Source organism: Ceratotherium simum, chromosome 34 (assembly GCF_057802395.1).
Source record: "Ceratotherium simum simum isolate JZ-2026a chromosome 34, ASM5780239v1, whole genome shotgun sequence".
NCBI classification, from domain to species: domain Eukaryota; kingdom Metazoa; phylum Chordata; class Mammalia; order Perissodactyla; family Rhinocerotidae; genus Ceratotherium; species Ceratotherium simum.
The window spans coordinates 28,421,216-28,445,086 of record NC_141933.1 but is presented as its reverse complement, the minus strand read 5'-3'; positions in this window follow the sequence as shown (position 1 = coordinate 28,445,086).

Below are 23,871 nucleotides of genomic sequence, written 5' to 3'. Positions count from 1 at the left end.
TATTTGAAAATAATAATGTCAATGAATTAATTCAATAAGTATTTTTTCAGTGACCATTACGTGCCAGGTACATTTGTAGATGGCTGGACTTCACGAGTGAAATAAAAAACAAAGACATGACAATACAACCCACAAAAGAATATAAAGATCCCTGCCCTGAAGGAGCTTGTTTTTTAGAAACAGAGGCTAGGCATTAAATGATAAAAATATAAAAAATTTGATTATGTAGTATAGTAAGAAGATAATTAGTGCTATGGAAACCATAAAGAAAAAAATATATATACATTGCTCAGTGAACTATATAGACAGGGTTGTATTTAAACAGCCTTGGCGGGGCACGCTTCATTGAGGTAGTGAGATTTGAGAGACTTGATGGAGGTTAGAAAGTGAGCCTGGGAAAAGAGAAAAGTAGGAGCGTGTTTTAGGACAGAGAACAACTAGTGCATGGGCCCTAGGGAGTGACTGTGCCTGGCGTGTTCCAGGAGTAGCATGGAGGCTCCTGTGGCTGGAGAGGAATGAGAAGAGAAGAGAATTGGCAAATATCGGGCAGAATATCCTATATTTCCTTGTGAAGACATTGCTATTTCTCTGAGTAAAATCTCAAGAATGCAGAGCCAGCCACATGGCTTCATGGGTCACACTAGTGTGGTCACACAAGGCCCTGTGCTCAGACGGGCTCTGCACTCAGGTTTTAACATGGTCACTGTTTTGAAATTTTTAACAATTTTATCTTTGAATTTGTGTCTTGTAAATGAAGTCTTATGGGACAATTGAGGATGCTCTAGGGAGGAGGTGCTTAGAGCTTCAGCTCAAGGGTAATCCCACCGCCTGTCTCCTCCCCGACTCTCCAGGATGGGTTTTCAGCTCCTTGTTCTCTGGGCCCTGGCACTCCAGGCCTTGCCCAGCCTCCCTCACCCTGATGCTGTCCTCTGTGGGGCTGGTGGCTTGGTGGGGTTGGTGAGGGGAAGCCCACATTCTGCTGTCATCCTAGGCCCCCAGTGGGGGCCTAGACACATCGCATGGAAGATGGGGTCAGGCAAAAATGTCACAGTGTGTCTGAATGGGCAAGGCTGCAGCTGTCCCTATCCCGGGGTGGCAGATGATTAGTGGGGGGCTCTAGCCCTGCCCCCACACCACCACCCTATCCAGGTGTCTAGCAGGTGCAGATAGTGATTGAAACCTCTTGGGGATCACCCATGCCCATCTGCTGTGGGTTGGGATGGAGGGCCAGTGGGAAGAGAAGATTAACTTCTTTGCCCCAGTGGGGGACCTATATTTTTATTTTGTGCTGGGCCTCTCAAGTTATGGAGCCAGCCTTGGGAGAAAAATATTGTCCAGATGAATAAAATGATGTGTCTCAAATTTTTAAAGGGTGACTTTTTTGGAGTTTCTGTTTATAGGTGGTGTTAATGTCATGAGGCCCAAGTGATATCACTGAGGAACAGTATTGACAGAGAAGAGAAGAGGAACAAGAACCGACCTCTGCAGTCCAATATTAGGAGTAGACAAGTAGAGAGTCTCATTTCACTAGCAGATCAGCTATATAGACTTTAAGACTGAGAAGGAGTAACCAACCAAGTAAGAAGACTACAAGGAGTATATTGTCAGGGGAGCCAAGAGAAGAAAGTTTAATAAGGTAGATCAGCTGTGTCAAATGTTACTAAGAAGTCAAATAAAATAGGAACTATGAGAATGACTGTAAAATGTCCACTGTTTGGCTAAATCTTTTTAAATTCACTTCTCAGTTATTGGTCTTCTAATATGTTACCAGTTTTTCCCTGTTGAAAACAAGGTTGCATTGATGATGTATGAGAATGGTAGCTTTGTATTTGTGCTCAACTGGCACTATTTCTGCAGTGTACGATTAACTATAATCATTTAAAAATAGAAATGTTCCACTGCAGAAAATATGTATACATCAGTCCAACGAGCTTTAGAAAGAACAGCAAATCATATATAAAACAACTGATAAAATTTTAATGAAGATTAAGGAAGACTGAATATTTAGAGAGGTAGTCCATGTGCCTAAATAAGTACACTTAGTAAGTAAGATCTGTAAGTTTTTCCAAATTATGTAAAAATTAATGTGTACCAAATCAACTTAATGACAGAATTTTTATGGAACTTGGCAAACTGATTTAAAAATTCTATTTGGAGGGAGTGATATCTGAGAATAGTCACAAACTTGTGAAAAAGAAACACATTATGGAGGCAGTTTTCTTATCAAATATGAAAACATACCAGAGGCATAATGATTAAAACTATCGTATTATTACATGAATAGGCAAATGGCCAGAAAAACCTAGATTTACGTACGAATGAGAATATAGCATATGAAAAATAGTGTACAGAAAATTGGCGTGAATGGATGGAATATTTAACAAACGGTATTGGGACACTTTACCAAGCATTTGGGATAGGGGAGAGAATATTATATTTCTACCTCTCATTATACACACATATAAGCACACACAGGCACACTTAGTTTACCTACAGTCCCACACACAGATTAGTAGGCTAAAAAAACTTAAAAGTGTTATAAAATATAAAAGAGCATATTTTAAATCTGGCATTAGGGAAGGCATTTTTAAACACATACCAAATCAAGAGTTCTTAAAAACTAGATGAAATTGATGAATTCTTAGAAAAAATATAAAATTCCAATATTAATGCAAGAAGAAACAGAGAACTTAAATAAATAAAAAATTAAAGAATAATAAAGTATAAATAAATCATTATCAAAATATTCTCAACCAGATTTGGCACAAGACTACGAGATTTATAGATTATAACATGTACGTATGTTATAAAAACCATAGTGCTAATGAGACAATTAAGAAAAAGAAATAGTTATACAATACAATACTCTTTATACAAAATAAAAATTTAATTGCTTTTAATGCAGCAATACATGTTTTAAAAGTATACAGATAAATAAAATGATACACTAAACAAATTGAATGATCACCTATGTTCAAATAAGGTGATAGTAGTGGGAATCTGGATGACAAGAAAATAATAAATTAGCAGATAAACAAATAGAGACCTTGAATAGACCAATCCTGACAATGTGGCGTGAATGAGGAGAATTAATTCAATCCTCTGTACCTAGGCTTCAGTTTTTAAAATTATAATTGCATAATAAGCACATTAAAAGTTTCTCGATCTCATTAGTAGGTGGATAAACACAAATTAAAATCGGGATAAAATATATTTTTACCTAACAGATTGGCCATTCATGCACCCCTGAAAATATAATGTTTATAAGTTGCAAATGTTCTGCAAATAACTCATGCAGTGTCCATAGGAGTATAAATGAGTTCAAACATTTGAAGTGTCAATTTAGCAGTATTAAAATATGCTCAACCTTGCAGTTCTACTTAACATGGATTACTTTGGTTAATTGAATTTTATCGGATGTTATTCATTCAAAAAGGTAATATATATGACATATATATATATCATATATACCTGACATATCATATGTGTGTGTGTATATATATACACCAGCTTTATTCACAATTGCCAACTTTGGAAACAGTCAAGATGTACTTTAACATGTAAATGGATAAACTATGAAAATTTTCAAAAACAGTTAAATGAGGGAAAAGATTAGATAGGCTTCAGACTATGGACTCATACAGATTCACACAATGGAATATTATTCAACAATTAGAAGAAATGAGCTATCAAGCCACAAAAAGACATGGAGGAACCTTAAATGCATATTGCTAAATGAAAGAAGCCAGTCTGAAAAGACTGTATACTGTATGATTCTAACTATATGATATTCTAGAAAAGGCAAAATCTTAGAGACAGTGAAAAGATCACTAGTTGCCAGGGGTTAGAGGTTGAGGGATGAATAGATAAAGCACAGGGGATGTTTAGGGCAGTGAAATTATTCTGTATGACACTGCAATGGTTGATACATGACATTATGCAGTTGTCAAAACCCATACACGTACCACACAGAGAGTAAACCCTAATGTAAACTATGGACTTTAGTTAATAATAATGTGTCAATATTGGTTTAAAAATAAGCATATAATTGTTTGAGAAAATCTACAACTATGAGTAATAAAAATTTAATAGTTATGGTACGAGCAAAAGGGAGAAAAAACAGGATGGTAGTTGGAGAATATGAATAAGAAAGATGTTGCAATGAAACAGATGAAAATTTTGATGAAATAGTTGGGTACATAATCAATGAACAAACAAAAAAATATCATTAACTGCACAAAACGGACAAGCTCAAAGAGGAGATAAAAGAACTCAAGGAAAAGGTGAAGTCAGTGTGAAGAGATGAAACATGAGCTGTCAAAGCTCGGGAAACTCCTGGGAGACAAAAAAAATAAAAGCAACGAAAACAAGGTTGAAACGAGAACGAGCACAAGGAAAAATAAACACAAGACAAGCAAAGGTGGTGTCTTATATAAATGAGAGTTCCGGTGAAAAAACCCGAAAAGAAATAGAACAAATGTTTTAAGAAATACCACACACACACGCAAAAAAAAAAAAAAAAAAAAAAAAACCCACACAAAATAAAGAGGACTTCAATATATAAATTGAAAAGGTACAGTTTGTCTGAGGAAATATTGATCCAGAATGGACTACACTGAGCTAGATCCCCAAATTTTAAAACAGTTAAAGAGGGAAAAAAATTAGACTGCCTGCAGACTTGCTTACAATACCGTACAATGTATAAGAGGGTAGAGCAATACCTACAACATTTTCAGGGGAACGAAAAGGATATATAAAAGAACAAAAAAGTTGATATTCAAGGACTCAGGGAAAATTGTTCACATGGATACTTCCTTAGGAATTTACTAAATTTGGTCAACCTAGATATAAAATAAAAATAAAGGCAAAGGTTTGCCTGTAAGTAATGAATCCATTTAGTCTTAGAAAAAAATGTGAAATGTTAAACAATGTTAACATATAAAAACATTAAAACAAGTGTGATTAAATGTGATAAAAATGATGATAGTATGTGAATATTATCTATGTGACAATCGAGACATCATGTAACCAAAAAGTTTTAAGAAGGGTGTAATAGGATAGGATGCAGAGAAAATATTCTGTTTAGTCACTTTTACTAGGTTGGCATCAAAGGAGCCTACGTAAAGCTGACATCAAATAATTGAGGCAATTTCATATCTAAAAATGAAAGTGTAAAAAATAATAAAAATTAAAATTGTTTCATATTAAGTTTTATATTGGGTAGAAGTGTAAGGAATAGGAAGCATATTAATTAATCATTGTGGTGTTAGAGGATAAGTAGATACTACTGAAAGAAATAACATATTAAATTTGTTTTATCAAGTTATTTATAGAAGTAATATTAGGAATTGAAGTACAAACCTTCATCTATATCAAGAGAAATATACACTAAACAGAGAAATCTGTTTATATTGTGAAAATTTTTAAAAATTGTAAATTTACAACGTCAGCCTCCTATGAAAAACACTAACAAATCCACTCTTACAAATAAGGGAAATATCTTCTGGATGGACTATTCTAAAACCTCAGAGCAAAAAGTAAATAAAATGTGGCAATCTTTTAGTTTTCTAAATATTTACTTATATTCATATTAACAAAAAGACTATAATCTTCTGCTGCCTCTAACTGTCCTCTGGAACTATCCATGAACCTGCTTATTCAATCTAAAGCAGACGCCAACCCTCTTCTTAAGCCAGGTATAGATGGTATTTCTTTTTGTTTAATTGCTGCCACCTTATGCCACTGTTTAATTCCATCCTGTATGATTTCTCAGATGACTGTCCATTCTGTGGTGATGGCAAATCCAGATTCCTTCAGGCCACAGTGTTTACTTGATGGGGGATAATCCCACTTCCAGAATCTAAGATGTGAAAGGTTCTCTGTATTTTCCTTCAATATATTTACAACTTTGAATTTCACTTTAATTGCACAACCATTTCCATGTAAGAGTTAGTTTGTGCCCAACTCATAATCCTAGAATCCTAGACCAGATTTCCTTCCCAGAACAATTCTGTACGAAGCCATTAAATTACGATATGAAGACGTTTTCAAACACAAACAAGATCTGTTTAGACTCTTTTTTTCCAGGACTGTGGTGCCTGCTCACACTACATTTCACTCTCAAGTGATTAAAAAATAAAAAAAATCTGCTTCATGGTTTTCTCTGTACCTATCCATTTTATGAAATAAGTGAATTTTTTTTTAAAGAAATATTTTAAAATAGAAAAGTAGAATGTCTCATAAGTGAATGCATGTTTGTTAAGCATTTGTTTGTGCCGGGGTCTGGTGACTCAGGTGTAGCAAGCACGGTTTAGAAAGATCAGCAGGGTCCCCATGTCGAAGGCAGTTGGCAGACATCAGTCAGAGGCCAGGGAAGATGTGAAGATTCTTCAATGAAATTGAACATGAAAAGACACAAACAGATCCAAAAACATTCTGCAAATAAGATTTTGTGTTAAATTCCTGGACCCTAGAGTTCTATGGATTTGAGGAGGTCAGGGAACTTTTGGAAGGAACCAGTCGTAATACTAGTATAAAATAAACATGTGGTCATGCAAAAGTTAGCTACCAAGGGCACAGAACACATCGAGCAGAGAGATATAGACTGACCAAATCTCACATATCCTTTGGGAAATAGCTATTAAAACCTTTCATAGAGATCTAGTTCGAAGAAAGAAATTAAAAATCTTTAATTCAAGAGGAGTTTAGAGAATCAAAAGAACCTGAATGGAAGAGTATCTTAGGATTTATTTAGTATAGCTTTTACCAAACTCAGTAATTTGTTTTTTGGTTATAGCCTAAAATATAGGAAAAATTATGAACTTATTACCATGTGGACATGAAAGTAAATCTTGGCCCTATTACCTGTTAGCCATAAGACCATTGATGAATTTCTTACTCTGTTTAACCTCAATTTCCTCATCTATAAAAGATGAGGATGATACCTTCTTGTCTTGCTGGGAGTCTTATGAGATAAGAAAATGCAAAATGCTCTATCACTGTACTTGACCATTGTAAAGTTGTATATATTGTTTTTGCCGAAGAGGTGGCCTGGGCAACCATATTGGTCAAGTGTGAGTCCGCCTCCTCCACAGAGAATCTCAATCTCTCTCTTTTGGCTGCACCCCCATCTCCACCTGGGCTCCATATTTAAACCAACAGACAGAATTTTTCTTCAGTTGAAATAAATCCAAAGCAACGTGTATAGCTAAGTTATAGGTGAGCCAAGCCCTGAGAAAAACAATTTACTCTAAACCTGGTATTCAGAGAAAAAAAGGAACAGAAAACAGGAAAACAAGCTAACAAAAACAAAAAACAAACAAAAACAGTCCCTGGGATACAGGGACACAGCACAATCATACTCTACCTGCCTTGAGGCCTGATGACTGAGATTTTCCTAGTTCACCCTGTCATTTCCTATCATCACCTTCCATTCGTTGGGAATCTGTATCAAAGTAAAATTTGTCCTTTTTCCTGAACTAGCTTGGCTGATTTCTGTTTTATTCATTCAAATAGTCTCTCATGTGATGAATTCCTTTCTCCGTTTCCTTCCCTAAAACATGCACAGAAGTTTCAGCCCCCAACACCCTCCCCCCATTAGTTTAAATCTTTATAGTGACAGGAAGTCAATACTTTTTTGGGGCTGTTCCTTCAACTTGTTGCCTCTATTATCAAGTTCTTACTTATTTCCAACTGTTTTCAGATTCACCCCAAATCCTGGAATCTCAGCTACACTGGCACTAAGCTGGGAGAAACATGAGAGTATATGTATGTGTATGGGGTCAGGAGAGAAGTGCAGATATTCTCAAAGCAAACTGATTAGCATTTAAAAAAATATTTTCTAAACTGATGAAATGAAAAACCTAAGCAAACACCATGGATATTGCTAAGTAAATCTAATGTTTTAATGATTCCTGCTGTTTTACTGATCTCAGCCTTTCTCATTAGCGCATCTAAAAATATCTTGAAAAGTATATGATTACCATCTTGGTGGTAGGACTTTAGTTTATTAAAAATATTTAGAACTTCACAGAGCTAAAGGAAAATGTGGAAATAAAAACAGGGCACTGGTCAGGAATGAGATTATTAGTCGTTCATTTGCAATGCAAATATTTCTCCCATTTGTGTAACACCAGCAGATAGCACATTTACTGCTGACTGACTCTGGCTTTCACTTTTGTTAAGTAGTAGATAAAAACAACAACAAACAAACACATAGAGACAGAGATTGGATTGGTGGTTACCAGAGGAGAAGTGGGGAGGGAGGAGGGCGAAAGGGACAAGTCGGCACAAGTGTGTGGTGATGGGTTGTAATTAGTATTTGGGTGGTGAACATGATGTAATCTATGCAGAAATAGAAGTATAATGATGTACGCCTGAAATTTATACAATGTTATAAACCAATGTAACTGCAATAAACCAAAAAATTTAAAAAAAAAAGAAAAAGAAAAGAAAGAAAGTTAAAGTAGCTTCTTTTTAAGGCGGGATAAGAAGACTTCGCATGACTTAATGGCCCAAGTAGAATTTTTCCAACTTCAAAAGTCTCAAACAGTTTGCAAAACTGAAGGAGCTTTTTTCTTTTTTTTCTCTCTGTTTTTTTTTTAGCTCCTCTTCCATTCTTTCAAGGCATTTTATTCAGTAGTGTAATAAGATCTTATATTAAAAATTCAATTGCTTTCTCTTTTCTACTTGGTAAGAAACAGCCATAAATGGCCCCAAGCTGAAAATATTCCTGGAGTCTTGATTCTGTTTAGTGATGTTTGGCTGTGATGTCCCTGGCCAATAACAAGAGTTGATCTGCAGAGTGCAAAGGGTCTTAGTCTTATAAACCTCCCTATAAGCCATTCATTATTTTGCACCATAGTTTGTCCTTAAAAATGAATTAGACAAGGCAATTTTTTTCAAGCTTCAAATAAATTTATTCAAAACTAGAATATATGATCCAAAGGTCAAAGCCAATCTACCCAAGTTTGTCTTTAAACTCCAGGAGTTCATAAACCTAGAGCTGTTTATTGTTATATTTCCGAGGGAATATTTTCATCAGAGTTCTAGTATAGATACATTTTCTTTCTTAAGACAAGTATAGAAGTACAGCAGCAATCTCCATTTTTCCACCTTCATGAAACTGCTTTGACTTATAATTTTCCTTTAAGGAAAATTATCTTATTTTTTTTTCATTAAAATTATATTTTTCAAGCTGCAGGTTGTAGCTCCAAATTGTGTCATTAAATCAATGTATTCAGTGGAATAAGTATCCAAAATAGTAACAATAGGTTAAAATACAATAAATATAAAATATAGTAGAAAACTATTGAAGTATTCATTACACATAGTGAAAAAAAGTGTTGTGACATGTTTTGCTTTCTGTGTGTGTATTGGTTCATGATGCAAAATATATTTATTACTATGTTTCTATCCCAGTTTGCTTAATATATTACCCAGACTAAGTGACTTAAAGCAACAGTAATCATTTATTATCTCTCGCAGTTACTATGGTCAGAACTTCAGATAAAGCATAACTCATCTTGTGTAGGATATCTGTGGCCTCAGCTAGAAGATTGAAGGCTGAAGTCCATTCTCACCTAAAGGCTTATTCACTCTCATGTCTTGTACTTGCTGCTTGGATGTCCTGATGCCATAGTTTGGGTTGTCAGCCAGAACGCCTGTATGTGGCCTCTGCACGTGACTGAGGTGTTCTCACAAGTTCGTGGCTGAATTCCGAAGACAATCATTGCAATAGAGTGAGAAACAGAAGCAGCATTGCTCTCAATGGTCTAGCCTCAGAATTCACAAAGTAATGCAGTGTCACTTCCATTGCATTCTATGATTTAACACAGTTATAAAGGTCCACTTGGATTCAAGGGGACTGAACATGGACTCCACCTCTCCATTGATGAATGTCAGTGTCACCCTATGAAAAGAGCAACAGCATTAGAATATATATTTGAATGGCCATCGTTGGAAACTAAAATTTGCTGCCACAGTGTTACAATCAAAAAAATGGAAAACTACTTGGTCCTTGGTCACAGCCTTTGGGATATTAGATATTGAATATTTTAAGAAACATGAAGAGACTTACATTGAAGGAAACTCCATCCAAATTCATGGCAATTAATGTAGAAGGCACAGAGGAAAACAGTTTAAATTTAGGGAGAAGAAGGAGGAATGTGGTAAGCATAATAGAGCCCCAAGTCCTAGGTGATATATACTGGGCAGAATGGACCTGGCATCTTTTTTTCTTTCTTTTTTTAAACGGTGTACTTGATATAACTGGGTAATGGGAAGAGTTCCAAATTTTAAATTCACATATTTTATGCAATTTATATTAACTGGCTACTTATTCAACTCCAGGCATTATTCTAGGCATTGGAATGGATATTCAGTGCCCTTAGTGAATATACAATGTAATCAGGGAAAATACATATAAATATGCCATTTCTCAATGCACTCTATTCCAAGCTAAAATAGGGATAACTGCTATGGGAATTCATAGAAAAATGTTACTGATTCCAGTTGATGGATTGGTAAAGGCTTTACAGAAGAGCTGCTTGTTGAATTGCATCTTGATACGTTCCTGACAGTACAGCCAGCTACCTGAGGGTTACTGTAAATGTTCAATAAGAACATGACTACCTTTCGACCTTGTCCTCAACAAGGACATAGACGAAAAGAAGTTAATCTTGTTAATTTGCTACTTTCTTGTTTAACCTGAGGATCACAAGCATTTATGAGCTTGTTTTGCAGAAGACAAAGAATGCCTCGAGGAAGTTACCATCACCAAATAACCAGCCCCAGCTGCCATTGACACCCTGAAGTCAGATAGCCCAAGGGTTTATATGCAGTGAAAGAAACACTAATTTCCCCTTTGTTACTCCTCCTGCTAAGCCCCTTAGTTCTATAAAACCCTCTGCTTTCTTCTTTTGGTAAGGCAGATTAAAGAGAAACGATCCTCCTGCCTTCTCATTTTGGCCAATTCAAATAAACCTCTCTCCATCTGTAAGCACCAGTGTCTCAGTGGTTGGTTTATTGCACCTCGGGCACATGAACTGGATATTAAGAGGTTTGGTATCAGTGGTAAGTTATTTCATACAATGATTACAGGTTATGTTAGTCCCATTGAAAATAGTACTCATAGAAGGTGTCAGAGTTGAAATAGACCTATCAAGTTAATCGTAGGAATGGGCTGATTCTCATATTGGTTGAGTCAAGTTCAAATTCTGGCTGTACCATGGGATAACCTTGTACCTTGTGGACAAATTACTGAACCTCTCTATGCTTCAAGTTTTTGCCTGAAAAATAAAAAATAGCAACATCTGCATCATAATACTGTTGTGAGGATTAAAAGAAATGGTATTCGTGAAGTGATTATGATACTGTCTGACCTGTCTTAAGCACTCAAGAAACATCTGCCAATATTACCAGCACTGTTCTCATTATTAATATTATTGTTATAGATAGGAGGCAATTTTGTGTAGATTGTCAGAACTAAACTGTTTAGCAACAGTTAAACTAAAGATGTAGTCATTTCAGAAATCAATCATTAAAATACAAATAGAATTAAGAGCAATAAAGTCATCTACTTTGAATTGCTGTGCTGCCTTGTCATTATAGTACTTCCAATAAATACTGTGTTGTTCATTGTTATTACTCGTTTATTCAAGATTTCTTTGTGCCTTGATCAGTGAGGTTTCAACTGGAGAAGCAGAATCAGTAGACCTATCAATCTATCTAGGGAGAGAGATTTATTGTAAATAATTGGCTAACGAGATTGAGACTGTAATCAGGTTCAAATTCCTGCCAGTAAGACAGGCCTTCAGGAAGGACTGCTATCCACAATCATAGTTCTTAATCAGGAAAGCATCAGCTCTGCTTTTTAGGATTTTGAACTGATTGAATCAGGCCCACTCGGATAAATCTCTCTTGTTTTGTAATGATGTGACCTTAATGATGGCTACAAAATTCATTCACATAGACACCTAGGTTAGTGTTTGATTGAAAGACTAGAGACTGTAACCTAGCCAAGTTGACCCATCAAAAGACCATCACAGTGCCTAATTGCTTATTTTCTCTATCATCTATATGAGTCCTTCCCCCAACCTGTAACATTTTCTGGGCTATAGCAGAAACTTGAAAATATTTGTTAAATGAATAGCCTATAAGCAAATGCAAACCAGAAAATATTTTTAGGTCAGTTGGTAATTTTATGAGATATTTTTGGGGAAAAAAAAAAGAATCCTGTCAGCCATATGGAGCACTCATTAATAATGAGAGATGATCTCCAGGAAGAACCATCAGGAGGATGTTGTATTTAAGCAGGTAAGAGAAAATATGCCCCAAACTAGGCAACAGATCAAATGGGAATACAGGACATATCTGATAGAATCATGAAAGAGATGGTAAGAATTTTTTTACCACAGAAAAAGAAAAAAAAGAAGAGATTAGCCAATAACTATTGCTTATTCTAGGAGGGTCATGGACTAGGAATATACAAGTTATAATTTCTTCAATTAAAAGGACAAATGAAATAATTCTTAAGTTTCAACACCTTGTCAAGGTCCTGTTGTAAAACAATAGGACTGATATATTAGTGTTGACTCTTAGTTATAAGCAACCGTAGTTTTAGTGTAAAATGTAGGAGTGCCATTAATGGGAAACTCATCAATGTACACGTTAGTAGTATATTTTACATGTATGGATGCCAAACTTAGCATAATTAGTCACATTGGAAGATGAGCAGTCTGTTAAGGTATTATATAACCTTGTAAAAATATTGAGATATTGCTATTTCCATGTTGTTCTCTTCTGACATTTTATTAATTGCTGCAGCTGTTTGTTCTAAAAAATTTAATTAATATTTAACTGCACTGGTGTCCTGAGATTGTTAAAACTAAAGATGTAATTAAAAACAATCAGAACAATAAAAGAATAATTACTAGAATCAGAGAATATGGTAACGTGCTTTAATAACATTGCGTTTTTTTAGGATTCTTTTGTGTCTTTCTGTACTTACTTTTCCTTTCATTAGCAACTGATATGTTAGTTGCTTTAAAAAGCACAGAATGAAAGTGTAAATTATGCTAAAGCATATATAGGTGTTACTTATACATACATGGATATACATCAGATATGTTAAATCTTGTTTCACCAATAATCTTTCCAAATGTCATTAAAAATTACTAATGTGGAAAAATCTGTCAGCACCATTCTATACAGGCTTTTTACATAAAAAAGCATTTCCGACATAATCTTCATGTTGTACTAATTTTACAATACACGTTTTGAAGTGTACTATATTGCAGAATGCCATATTTGTGGTGAATAAGGTGGTCAAATATGTTTGAAAAACACAGAATTAAATAAATTGTTATAGATTTTTGTGTGTGTGTGAGGAAGATTGTCCCTGAGCTAACGTCTGTCCCAATCTTCCTCTATTTTGTGTGTGGGACGCCACCCCAGCCTGGCTTGATGAGCAGTGTGTATATCCACGCATGGGATCCGAACCCGCAAACCCCGGGCCACCAAAGCAGAGCGCATGAACTTAACCACTGCGCCACCGGGCCAGCCCCTAGATTTTTTTATTTCAAGACTTCTTATAGTCCATAATATAGTAACATACATCCTGAGTTTTCAGAGTAAAGGAAATAGTATGGAACATTTACTAGACTTATTTGACTAAATCACTTTTGTATATTTTGATATTCTGGCAAGTGTAAGATAAGCAAGATTATCACTAGAAGCTTGGCTTCTAGTTCAAAATGGCTTACTAAACACATGTATTTATTTCTCCTCCCTCCTGTGTTTCATTAACATGATCTAATAAGCATAAAAATAAGATAGGTCAGGTACTATGCTACAAATCTTGGAAGGACACCATCAACAGAAGATAGTCAGGAATTTCCTAGGTGATACAAGACATGTTAGGATCCCATTGAAGACAATTTCCAAAGGAACTAGAAAGCAGACAACTTATCTAGGTGAAAGAGGACCACAAGAAAGAAAAAGACAAAAATACGTATATATTTTTCCAGTAGATAGCCAAAATTGTGGAAAGACGAGGTTTGTGTGTGCAGGGAATGTATGGACAATAGGGCAGTCAGTTAAGAATTAACTAAAGTCTACTCTTACTCTCCTATTCCTAAAGCAACTGAAATAAAACAAAGCATTTTCCTTCAAGCTAAATCTGGGATTGATTTTATTAGGATCTAGTCAGGAAAAAAGAAACTACTCTATGTACTGTACATATAAAGGGTTTAAGATAGAGGAAGGGACTTACATGACTTTTGGAAGAGCTGGGGCATGGATGTCACGGAAGCTGCTTCCAAAAGTCAGTATTTGATACTGACAATCTCAGTTTGCATCATTACAGTGAGTGGTTCTTAAAAAGCTTGTGTGGAAGTTGTGATAATTCTCATGAATCTCTGAAAAGCTCCCAGATCTTAGTCTGCCACGTGACGTGAGTGATTCTCAGGAGCTTAATGAGATGCTGCTGGGACTCTCTTCTCTATCCAGGTGTCTGGCTGTCACCACCCCTGGAGAATAATGGAATCCTTATCATTCCAGCTGCCTTTTCAGCCTTGAGCAAGTTCCTCTCATTGGCAAATTCTGACTGGGAAGCACACAGGAATAGGACATCTGTGAAATGTTGTTCAAAGCATAGAAAGTAGTAATGTTTTGCCAAATTAGCAACAGGCAACCAAGCAAAAAAGTAGTTGCCCAAATAAAATTTAGATTGTTGATGCAGGATATTCATAAAGTGGATGCCAGGAATTGAGTTATACAAAATAGCATAGAGCCAACCCAAAAAACCAAGAAAATAACATACTAAGGTATATGCAACCACACTCCAGGAAAAGTCTATTTACATATTTCTCTTCTTCACCCCAAATTCCTGTACCACCTGTGGTGCCAGACTCTTTAATCAGAATCTAAGTTCACTGAAAGAAGGTCGGTAGTTAACTGCTAGTTAACTGTTGCACTAAAGAAATACAATCCAGCTATCAATACCATATTAGTCAGAGTTCTTCAGAGAAACATAATCAATAGGATATGTGTGTAGACGTGTATATATGTGTGTGTGTATGTGTATATAATATATATGTATATATATAGGTGTATATATGTGTGTGTATACATATGTATATATAAATGAGGAATTGGCTCAGGAGACTATGAGCCTGAGAAGCCCCACGATCTGCCGTCTGCGAGCTGGACACCCAGGAAAGCCAGTGTGTAATTCAGTCTGAGACTGAAGGTCTGAGAACCAGGGGAGCTGATGGTGTAAGTTCCACTCCGAGGGCAGCAGAGGAGATGAAATGTCCCAGCTCAGTCAGAGAGGTAGAAAAAAAGAAGCAAATTTCTCCTTCTTCCGTCTTTTGGTTCTATTCAGGCCCTCAACAGATTGGATGATGCCACCCACATTGTGTAAGGAAATCTATTTTACTGAGCCCGCTGATTCAAATGCTAATCTCATCTGGAAACACTCTCACAAACACATCAAGAAATAATGTTTAATCTGGGTACCCAATGGCCCAGTCAAGTTGACACATAAAATTAACCATCACAAATACTAATGAATTAGAAACAAGAACGATAAAATATTTTTGGAAAGTTAAGACACTAAGAATGCCGTAAAAAAGAGAAATAGCATCCCTTGAGGAAACAGAGTTCATACTTGTAAAAAAAAAACAAAATGTTTTGAAGTTAATTTCAAATAGTATCTTCACAGAAATTAGCAGAAATATTATATGTTTAAAAGCAAGTTTCATATAAGAAAAATTTTAAAATTATTGTTTAATAATATGACTCATAAAGTATAATAATGAATAATGGATAGAATGAAAGAATGGACATGGCTAAAGATTAATAAAATGAGAAATTGGATATGAAATGAAACATAAAAGGACAAAATTAAATGGAATACAAGATTAAATTTAAGAAAGAAAGAGAGAAAGTCAGTGAGGGAAGAAGTAATTAATTGGAAAAAAATGGAAAACTTTTTCTTACCTAATGGGTAATTTGAGTGCTCATGGTCAAAGTTCCACCACGTATTGAACAGAATAATCTAGAAGAGACTCATACGTGGACGTATCCTGCTAAAATTTCTTAATGAGAAGAAAAAATAAAAAAAAGAAAATTAAACTAAGAAAGGAAAAGCGAGTTATATATATGTCAAAAAAAGTCACTTTTTACTGGCATGGCACATTTCAACTGTAACAATATGCTAGAAAATAGTGAAACAAACTTTTTAAAAGGTTATAAGAAAAATAAGTGATTTTCCCAAAGTCACCCAACTACTTAGTGGGTTCAAAAACAAGTGGTCTGCTCCTAGAATCAATGGTCCATTGTGCACTGCATCTGTTTAATTTTTCAAGAAGGTAGTAAATTGGAAAAAAAGTTAGAAAGAGTAGTGACAGGAATGTGTTATCACATCATAATTATAACTATTAATGTCCTGGCAAGAGAGGTGACAGCAAAAGTACTGCATTATCAGATAGTACAATAATATTATAATCGTTTTATCTTTTGGACATATCAGGAAAGATTAAATGTGTTTGGTGCATTATCTATGTATCTATGTATCTCTCATCCATCTATCTATCTATCTATCTATCTATCTATCTATCTATCTATCATCTATCTATCTATCATCTATCTATCTATCTGAAAGTTTTCCATCAATGAGGGTTGGAGTGTTAAATAATTTTCAAATTCAAAGTGATTCATTTCAATAAAATGGTGAATGAAAATGATAGCTGAATGAAATACTTCAATTTTATTTTTCAGTAAAATTAAGCATACCTAAAATGATATAACAAGTTTATAAAATTCCTTGTCTGGAACTGACAAAACAGAAAAGCCTTAGATTCAGCATCAATTTTAAAATATAAAGTAAGACAATAACCCGAAAGGACAATTTTTATTATCTTATTTGATTTCCTATTGCACTGTTTTATTTTGTCAGTGTCCAGGCTATTAACGAAATCCAGAGGCACAGCTTGTACACGGAAAGAGTTTTAGCAACTCATAAATAATATAACCAGGGATAGGAGAGAAGAAAGTGGTATTATTTAGTGCTTCGGTTTATGTTTAGCAGGCCGATTTTATTAGAACTTCTTTCTTGTCAAAGAATGACTAAAAAAGAAAAGTGGCCCTTATGAAACAACAGCTCGCAAACAAAGGCAATATTTGAACAACAACAACAATGGTAGGCAATACTTAAAAAAAATAAGCAATAGCTAAGCAATAGTTGATACTGTGTCAAAAATTTCTCCAAGAGGTACATTTTTTACCGACTTTGAAAAAAGAAAAGATTCTGTGTCACTTCTTTCTCTATTTTAAAAAATGTGAATTTGGCCTCTGTGCAGTATCCACAAATAACAAAAGTCTGCCCATTCTCTCTACATAGTCACACTGTGACTCACCATTACGCACAGAGGCCCTATTTGCAGTGGAGCTGAGGGCTGTCTTCTCATTTGTGTTCTTTTTGTGATCAATGACAGTGCAGCCCTTTCTCTCTTAGGCCACTTTTGGAGAAGCTAATATTTCTTTCAGGCAAAATTTCTGCTCATTGACATCTTTCTTACTGGCTGAGCTAAGTGGGCATAGGTGTCATGTACATTTATTTTTAGTAATAAATAAAAATAGTGACTCATATTCGCATGGATTACTGTGATCTACTTTCACATTTACACCTGTTTCCTCTGCCATAGCATGTATGTCCCTGTGTTCCTTATTTATCTGATCTTTGAGGCAGAACATTAACTCCTCATGGTAGGAATCATGGATATTGCCTATATCACACAGCACTGCATTCTTAGAACCTAGTCATTCATTCATTTAGTTGTATTATTCATTCAGTTCTTACCAAGTACAATATAGGAGCTGGATGTAACTGGGAAGAAGACAGGCAAAATGCCTTCCCTCATGGTTCTTATATTCAAGTAGAGATGATAGATGTTTAATAAAAATATTTACAAGTTTAAAATGAATATAATATGTACCAACATTCTAAGAGTTGAAGATATTTGGTTCAGCTAAATTCTTCATAAAATGAGCATTGGGACCATGACAAATAACTTTAATAACCACATTCACTAAATGATTCTACCAAGAGAGGAACTATAGGGTGTACTTGACACAGGATTCAGAATTCCAAATTATTTAATGCAAATTATTAAATATGTTCTCATAAGGATACACACAGTATATGTAATATTTACCCCAAATGTGTGTGTGTGTGTGTGTGTGTGTGTGTGTGTGTGTTGGTGGGAGGTATTATGCAAACCAGGGTAGCACTTTGGTTAAAATCTTTGATTATAAACTCTGATTTGAATATCTATTCTAAGAGATACTTGCTGGGTTGCTTTACATTATGTCCCTCATCTCTTTAAAACACATTTTTCTCATCTGTACAGTGGGGTTGATAAAAGTAATTCTGATAATTAGGTGAAACAAAGTTTAGCTCATTGTTTGGCAAATAGTAAAATCAACCGTGAATGTTAATTATATTATAGGAGTGACTAATATGTTTGTTAGCACATTTGTCCCATACACTAACCAATTTTCCCTCCAGAACATTACTCCATCCTGAACTTTTTCTAATGCATCAATGCTTGTTTGTGGTAGTTTATGAAAGCATATCTATTGGCATCACTTTTCCCCAGCTTTAGCGACGTAATTCTTTTTCAGCTTGATTTGTGTTCTCATCTCAACTAGCACATTTTATGTGTATAGTAATACAATCATCAATGAGTTGGATAATCCACAAGAAACTTGTGCTAGATAATGGTTCACCAAATCTTCCCTCCTTTTCTTCTTGACACACAGTGAGGCAAGTGTTCTCGTCTTCCTGGCACTTAGGTGGGGCCATGTGACTGGGTTCTGGCCAGTACAACGCAGCCAAAGTGATGTATGCTACCTCCAGACCTAGAACATAAAAAAACAAAACCCACACTCATCATTTCACAGTACATACAAATATAGAATCATTATGTTGTACACCAGAAACTAATTTAATGTTATGTGTCAATTATATCTCAATTTAAAAAACCCCACATAATCCACCTGTCTTCCCTTGACTCCCAGCTGGATTCTGTAGGTGAAGTGTAGTCTACTGTGCTCTAACAGACATCTAGAAGGAAAGATCCAAAGTCCTTGCATAATTGCATGCAGAGCCCTTTCCCCCTCCTACACTCTTATACTCAAATGGGCCATGAGTGTTTGCTTTAGGTTAAACCACTCAAATTTTGGAGTTGTCTGAATTGTGAGGTTGTTTATAACTGCAATAGCTTACCTTATATCTCTTCTCTTGTGAAAAGTAAAGGGATTCAGTGTGTGTGTGTGTGTGTGTGTATGTGTGTGTGTGTGTAAGAGAGAGACAAACAGAGGCAGAGAGGCAGAGACAGAGAGATAGAGAAAGCGTTTATAAGAATTAAGGTGAGTCTGATGTTTTCCCCTTGTAGTCACGACAATTTCTGTGGGCCTATCCCTGGCAATAGATGTATCAATCAGGTGTAAAATATCACCACTGTAGAGAAATCATTCATAATAAGGAAGAGAAGAATAAAAGGAGGAAAAAGGAACCAGAGATGTATTTTAAACTTTGTTAAAAACACCAACTCTCTGAGAGAATGAGAGACTTGGCATAATGAAGATTTGATATGTATGTTTAAGCAAGAAACGTATATTTACACATTTAAACTTATAGTTTTTCCTGATATTTTAAATTGGTGTTACAGTTTTAGTAAACTCATTTCCCCTTAACATATACAGACTTTTAACCTACTAATAAAAGTGTACTGCAGACCATATCATCTTGTAATTCTGGGGCTAAAAAATTTGTATCTCACTTTCTTGGCTTGGATATGCTAGGATTTCCTGAAGGATCCTGCATGGGCGATGTATAAGATTTTGAATAAATAATCTTGCCTTGAGCACCATTAGGTGAAGATGGGGAAGTATATTGGATTGATATGTTATAATGTTGTAATTGTGCAGTATGCAGGCACAATTATGTATTGATAGGGGATAAGAGGTGAACTATTCCACAAGAAACATTCCACAGTCTTCTATTATTTTAGTATGAATCTGAATGGCATCTCAATTTTTATAAATTTTTATAAAGGCTTTCTGACCTGGATGATGGAGATTTAACTGAGTGATAATTGTGGACAGAAACTCCAATGGAATAATAGAATCTGCTCCAGATTCATGAGATTGAATAAAGCAATAATGTCCTAAAATGAATGGATTACTTAATTGACTTACATTCCAATTTATGCTGCATAGACTTTTAGTATACCAAACGCTTTGATTTATTAAGAATTAAATATAAATACCTTGATAAAAATTAGGTAGGAAAACATTGTGCACTTTTATGAACTATTGCGCTGATTTGTCTGGGAGTTTTGATGTATCCAACTTTCCCAAAAGTGAATCTAAACCTTTACCTCTAGAGAAACAGCAACAACAACAAAAAAATAGAACAGAATAGAAAAAAATAAAATAGAATAACATAACATAAAATAAAATAAGTTTATGTAGAATTTACTCCCCATCTTATATCACATATTTCTAGCCGTTTGTATATAAAAACATGGAATTCATTCTCAGCAACATTATCTATTTACACTTGTAAATCAAGATAGTGCATTTGAATTTGGTTTCTCAATAAACAGTGTAAAAGTAGGTAATGTCCATGAAGGTGCAACCAATAAACCTGCCTCCACCTTGCTTAATGTGAAACAGATCAGAATTAGAGTAGTCAGTGGTAAAAAATAATGCTTTACGACTACTTCTCCAGCCTTTGCTGAAAGCTATTTCACATTGACCAAACTGGATGGAATCTTTTTGTTCTGGTGGAGTCGTTCTATCTTCATCCATCTTTGACGTGGTCCGAGGGCATGTAGAACAGTCCAACTTTGTGACACATTTGTGTTTGGTGAAATTAAGCACTATGACTGTCTAGGCTCAGCAACACCTCTGCCCACCTTACCTCAACCCTTTGCTTTTTGCTGTGTCCAACTCTCAGGACTTACTTATAGGACTAGTAGTTCTCTCCCTTTGTTCACCAAGCTCTAACCATACTGGACTTGCTTAAAACCCTACAGACCCTTCCCCATTCCCCATTGTATGGCCTTTGCACATATCTCATTTTTTTCTACCTGAAATGTCTGCCCCTCTCTCTTCTCATGGCTTGTTTCTATTTATTCCTTGAGTAACAACTACAATATCACATTCTCAGATAAAATGTCCTTTGAATACACCCCTAACACTTACAGTCTTTTCCTCCTTCCCCTTCATTTCTTTCATAGCAATCAACAAAATTTGCAATTATCTCACTATTTACTTAGATGTATTTCTGTTCTTTGCTCTTTAAATTAAAAAACTACACTTTGTTGAGTTCCCACTATGTGCCTGACATTGTAAGTTCTTCACATAACTAACCACATTCAGTTCTTGCAAAAACTTTATAAATAAATTATTCTTAATCCTTCTCTGAAAATAGGAAAGTAAAGCTTAGATTGTTACCTGCACAAAATCTCATAGCTAGTAAATAACTGATCACAGAATTGAACACAAGCTGTCCATATATTCCATAAGGAAGGGATGGAGTTAGCTTTATTCCCTATTTTATTAATAGCCCCTACCATGGTATCTAGTATATATTTGATACTTGATAAATAAATGAAAGAACGGGAGATTTCATGGTTTTATTGTATCACGAATCTTCTAAGTAGTGGCAGCCCCTTGTAAATTACTGAGACATGCCTCCAGATAAAAGATTTTCTCTCACTCTATATTTTATCAAGAGAGATATTTGAAATTTTGGTAAATTGCTAGTCAATTGTTGACTCTTCAAAAAATTATTAGAAATATCTTCTGATCAAGTGAAGCTATATTTATTAGACCTACTATAGTAATGAAGAATATCACCTTGAGTGTCTTAGTGGTCTTTCAGGGAGGGAAGTTAGAGGAAGATATTTATGGAGTTTTAGGTCTGCACTGGGTGATTTTAAGGTGTGTCTTACAAAGTGGGGAACTGATTGATTTTGGGCAAAGTTTATGACATAGGTTTAGTTTAGTGATTACAATAAGGTGAATGTCTTAAAGCTAGTCTTGATGTGAAATGTTAGCAGGCTGTTTGACTTGATAAGTCAGACTTTTAAATTGATTTATAGTCTAATATTCCAGAAGCAAGTATTTTCTTGAGCAACTAGCCAAAATACTTTTGCTTGTTTTCAGTATTGTTTAACATAAATATAGGAAAATATGCCTGGTGTCATGTTGTTTAACATAGGGACATGAAAGGATGCCCAGTCTCATTTATTATTTAGCTTAGTAATTTCAAAATATATTGGTTTCATTTCTCACCAGGAAATAGTGATATCATATAAGACCAAACACCAAAATATGCATAGGTGCTTTTTTTTTCCCAACAAAAACCCAGTGTGGCATTATATTCACATATTTACACAAAAACTTATTTAACAGTGTGAGCATTAGGCTGTAGATGTAACAAACTGTTGCATCTTCCCAGCCCATCTTACCAGGTGGCATCCTGTTTCCAATTATACTTGAGGACTGCATGTTTCTAATTATTAATTTTTAAATTTATAAAACCAAATGGAAAAGGACTGCAAAACAGTGTAGCATGCGCAAAGAGGTGTAATTTTGAAGGCTGTTTAATGGCAAGGACAATTGATTCTCCCTCTTCCGGTTTTATTGACTATAAGATTTATAAACATGAGGATAAAATGCTTCACAACACACTGAAAACAAATGTAGTTGGTCTACATTGAATCTCTTTGTAAAAGAAGGTACTGCCTATTTTAATTTACTTCAAATAGCATTTTCTGGAAATTGAGTTTGAGTTTGGGGTAAAAAAAGGCCATTATAGAGTCTTTTGTTTATTGATTTGACAGCTATAACTTTGTTTCTGTCTTCAGAGATATGAGTGAACTATAAAAAGTTATCCCTTTTGCTTATCTTACAAGATTGCTTTCTGAAGCAATTTAATAGTGAAAGTCACCAATTAATTAGGCAGAAAATAATTTCTATAAGTTTACTCCTCATACGGAGAGTGACTAAAATTTATGTTGTGTGCACCGGAACATTTGGACTATTACTTATCATGATAGATAGTTGCTTTAAAAAAATACACTAACGCTGCTTTGGAAGAAAATAAATTAAAAAAAAAAAAAACTCTATTAAACTAATTCACCAGAAAGTATCAATATTATAGTGGCTTCAAGCAAAATGCCTTTTCTGTAATGGGAAGTTTTGAGAAAAATGTTTAACTTCTGCAAACAGAAACTTGATTTAGGACATTTTTTTCACATTACAACAGGTACAAGGTAGAACAATGTAACCTTGCCTGTTAGATACATTTTTTTGCGAGAAGGCTTCTGATTACTAATCTGGAAAATAAATTCAATTTCAGAGCCAATAATCTTCAGATTTGTAATATTTTGGCATTCATTTGTATGACCCCTGGTTATTCCTGTAATTTACTTATTATAATGCATTTACCCCTTTAAAATCAAGTCAGGTTTATGTCTTACACTTTTTTGTCCAGGCTGTTTATCCCTCTGGCTATGAAGCTCACAAATGGTAAGTAAAACCCTGCTTTTCTTGGAGATAACATTGATGCTGTGCTTGAAAACAAAGATTTAGAGCACTTGCGGCTTGTAAGACTGTTATCTGGAGTTGTTTATAATTTACAGGCCCTGTTTCAGAGCCAATGCGGTCATAGATTCTCAGGAGGATTATTTGCTGTTAGATCACATAATTCTACTCATTAGTCCCTAAGAATTTGCCCATCAGGCAAACCAAATTTGAATGAGATCATGCTAGGAAAACCTGGGTGTTGGA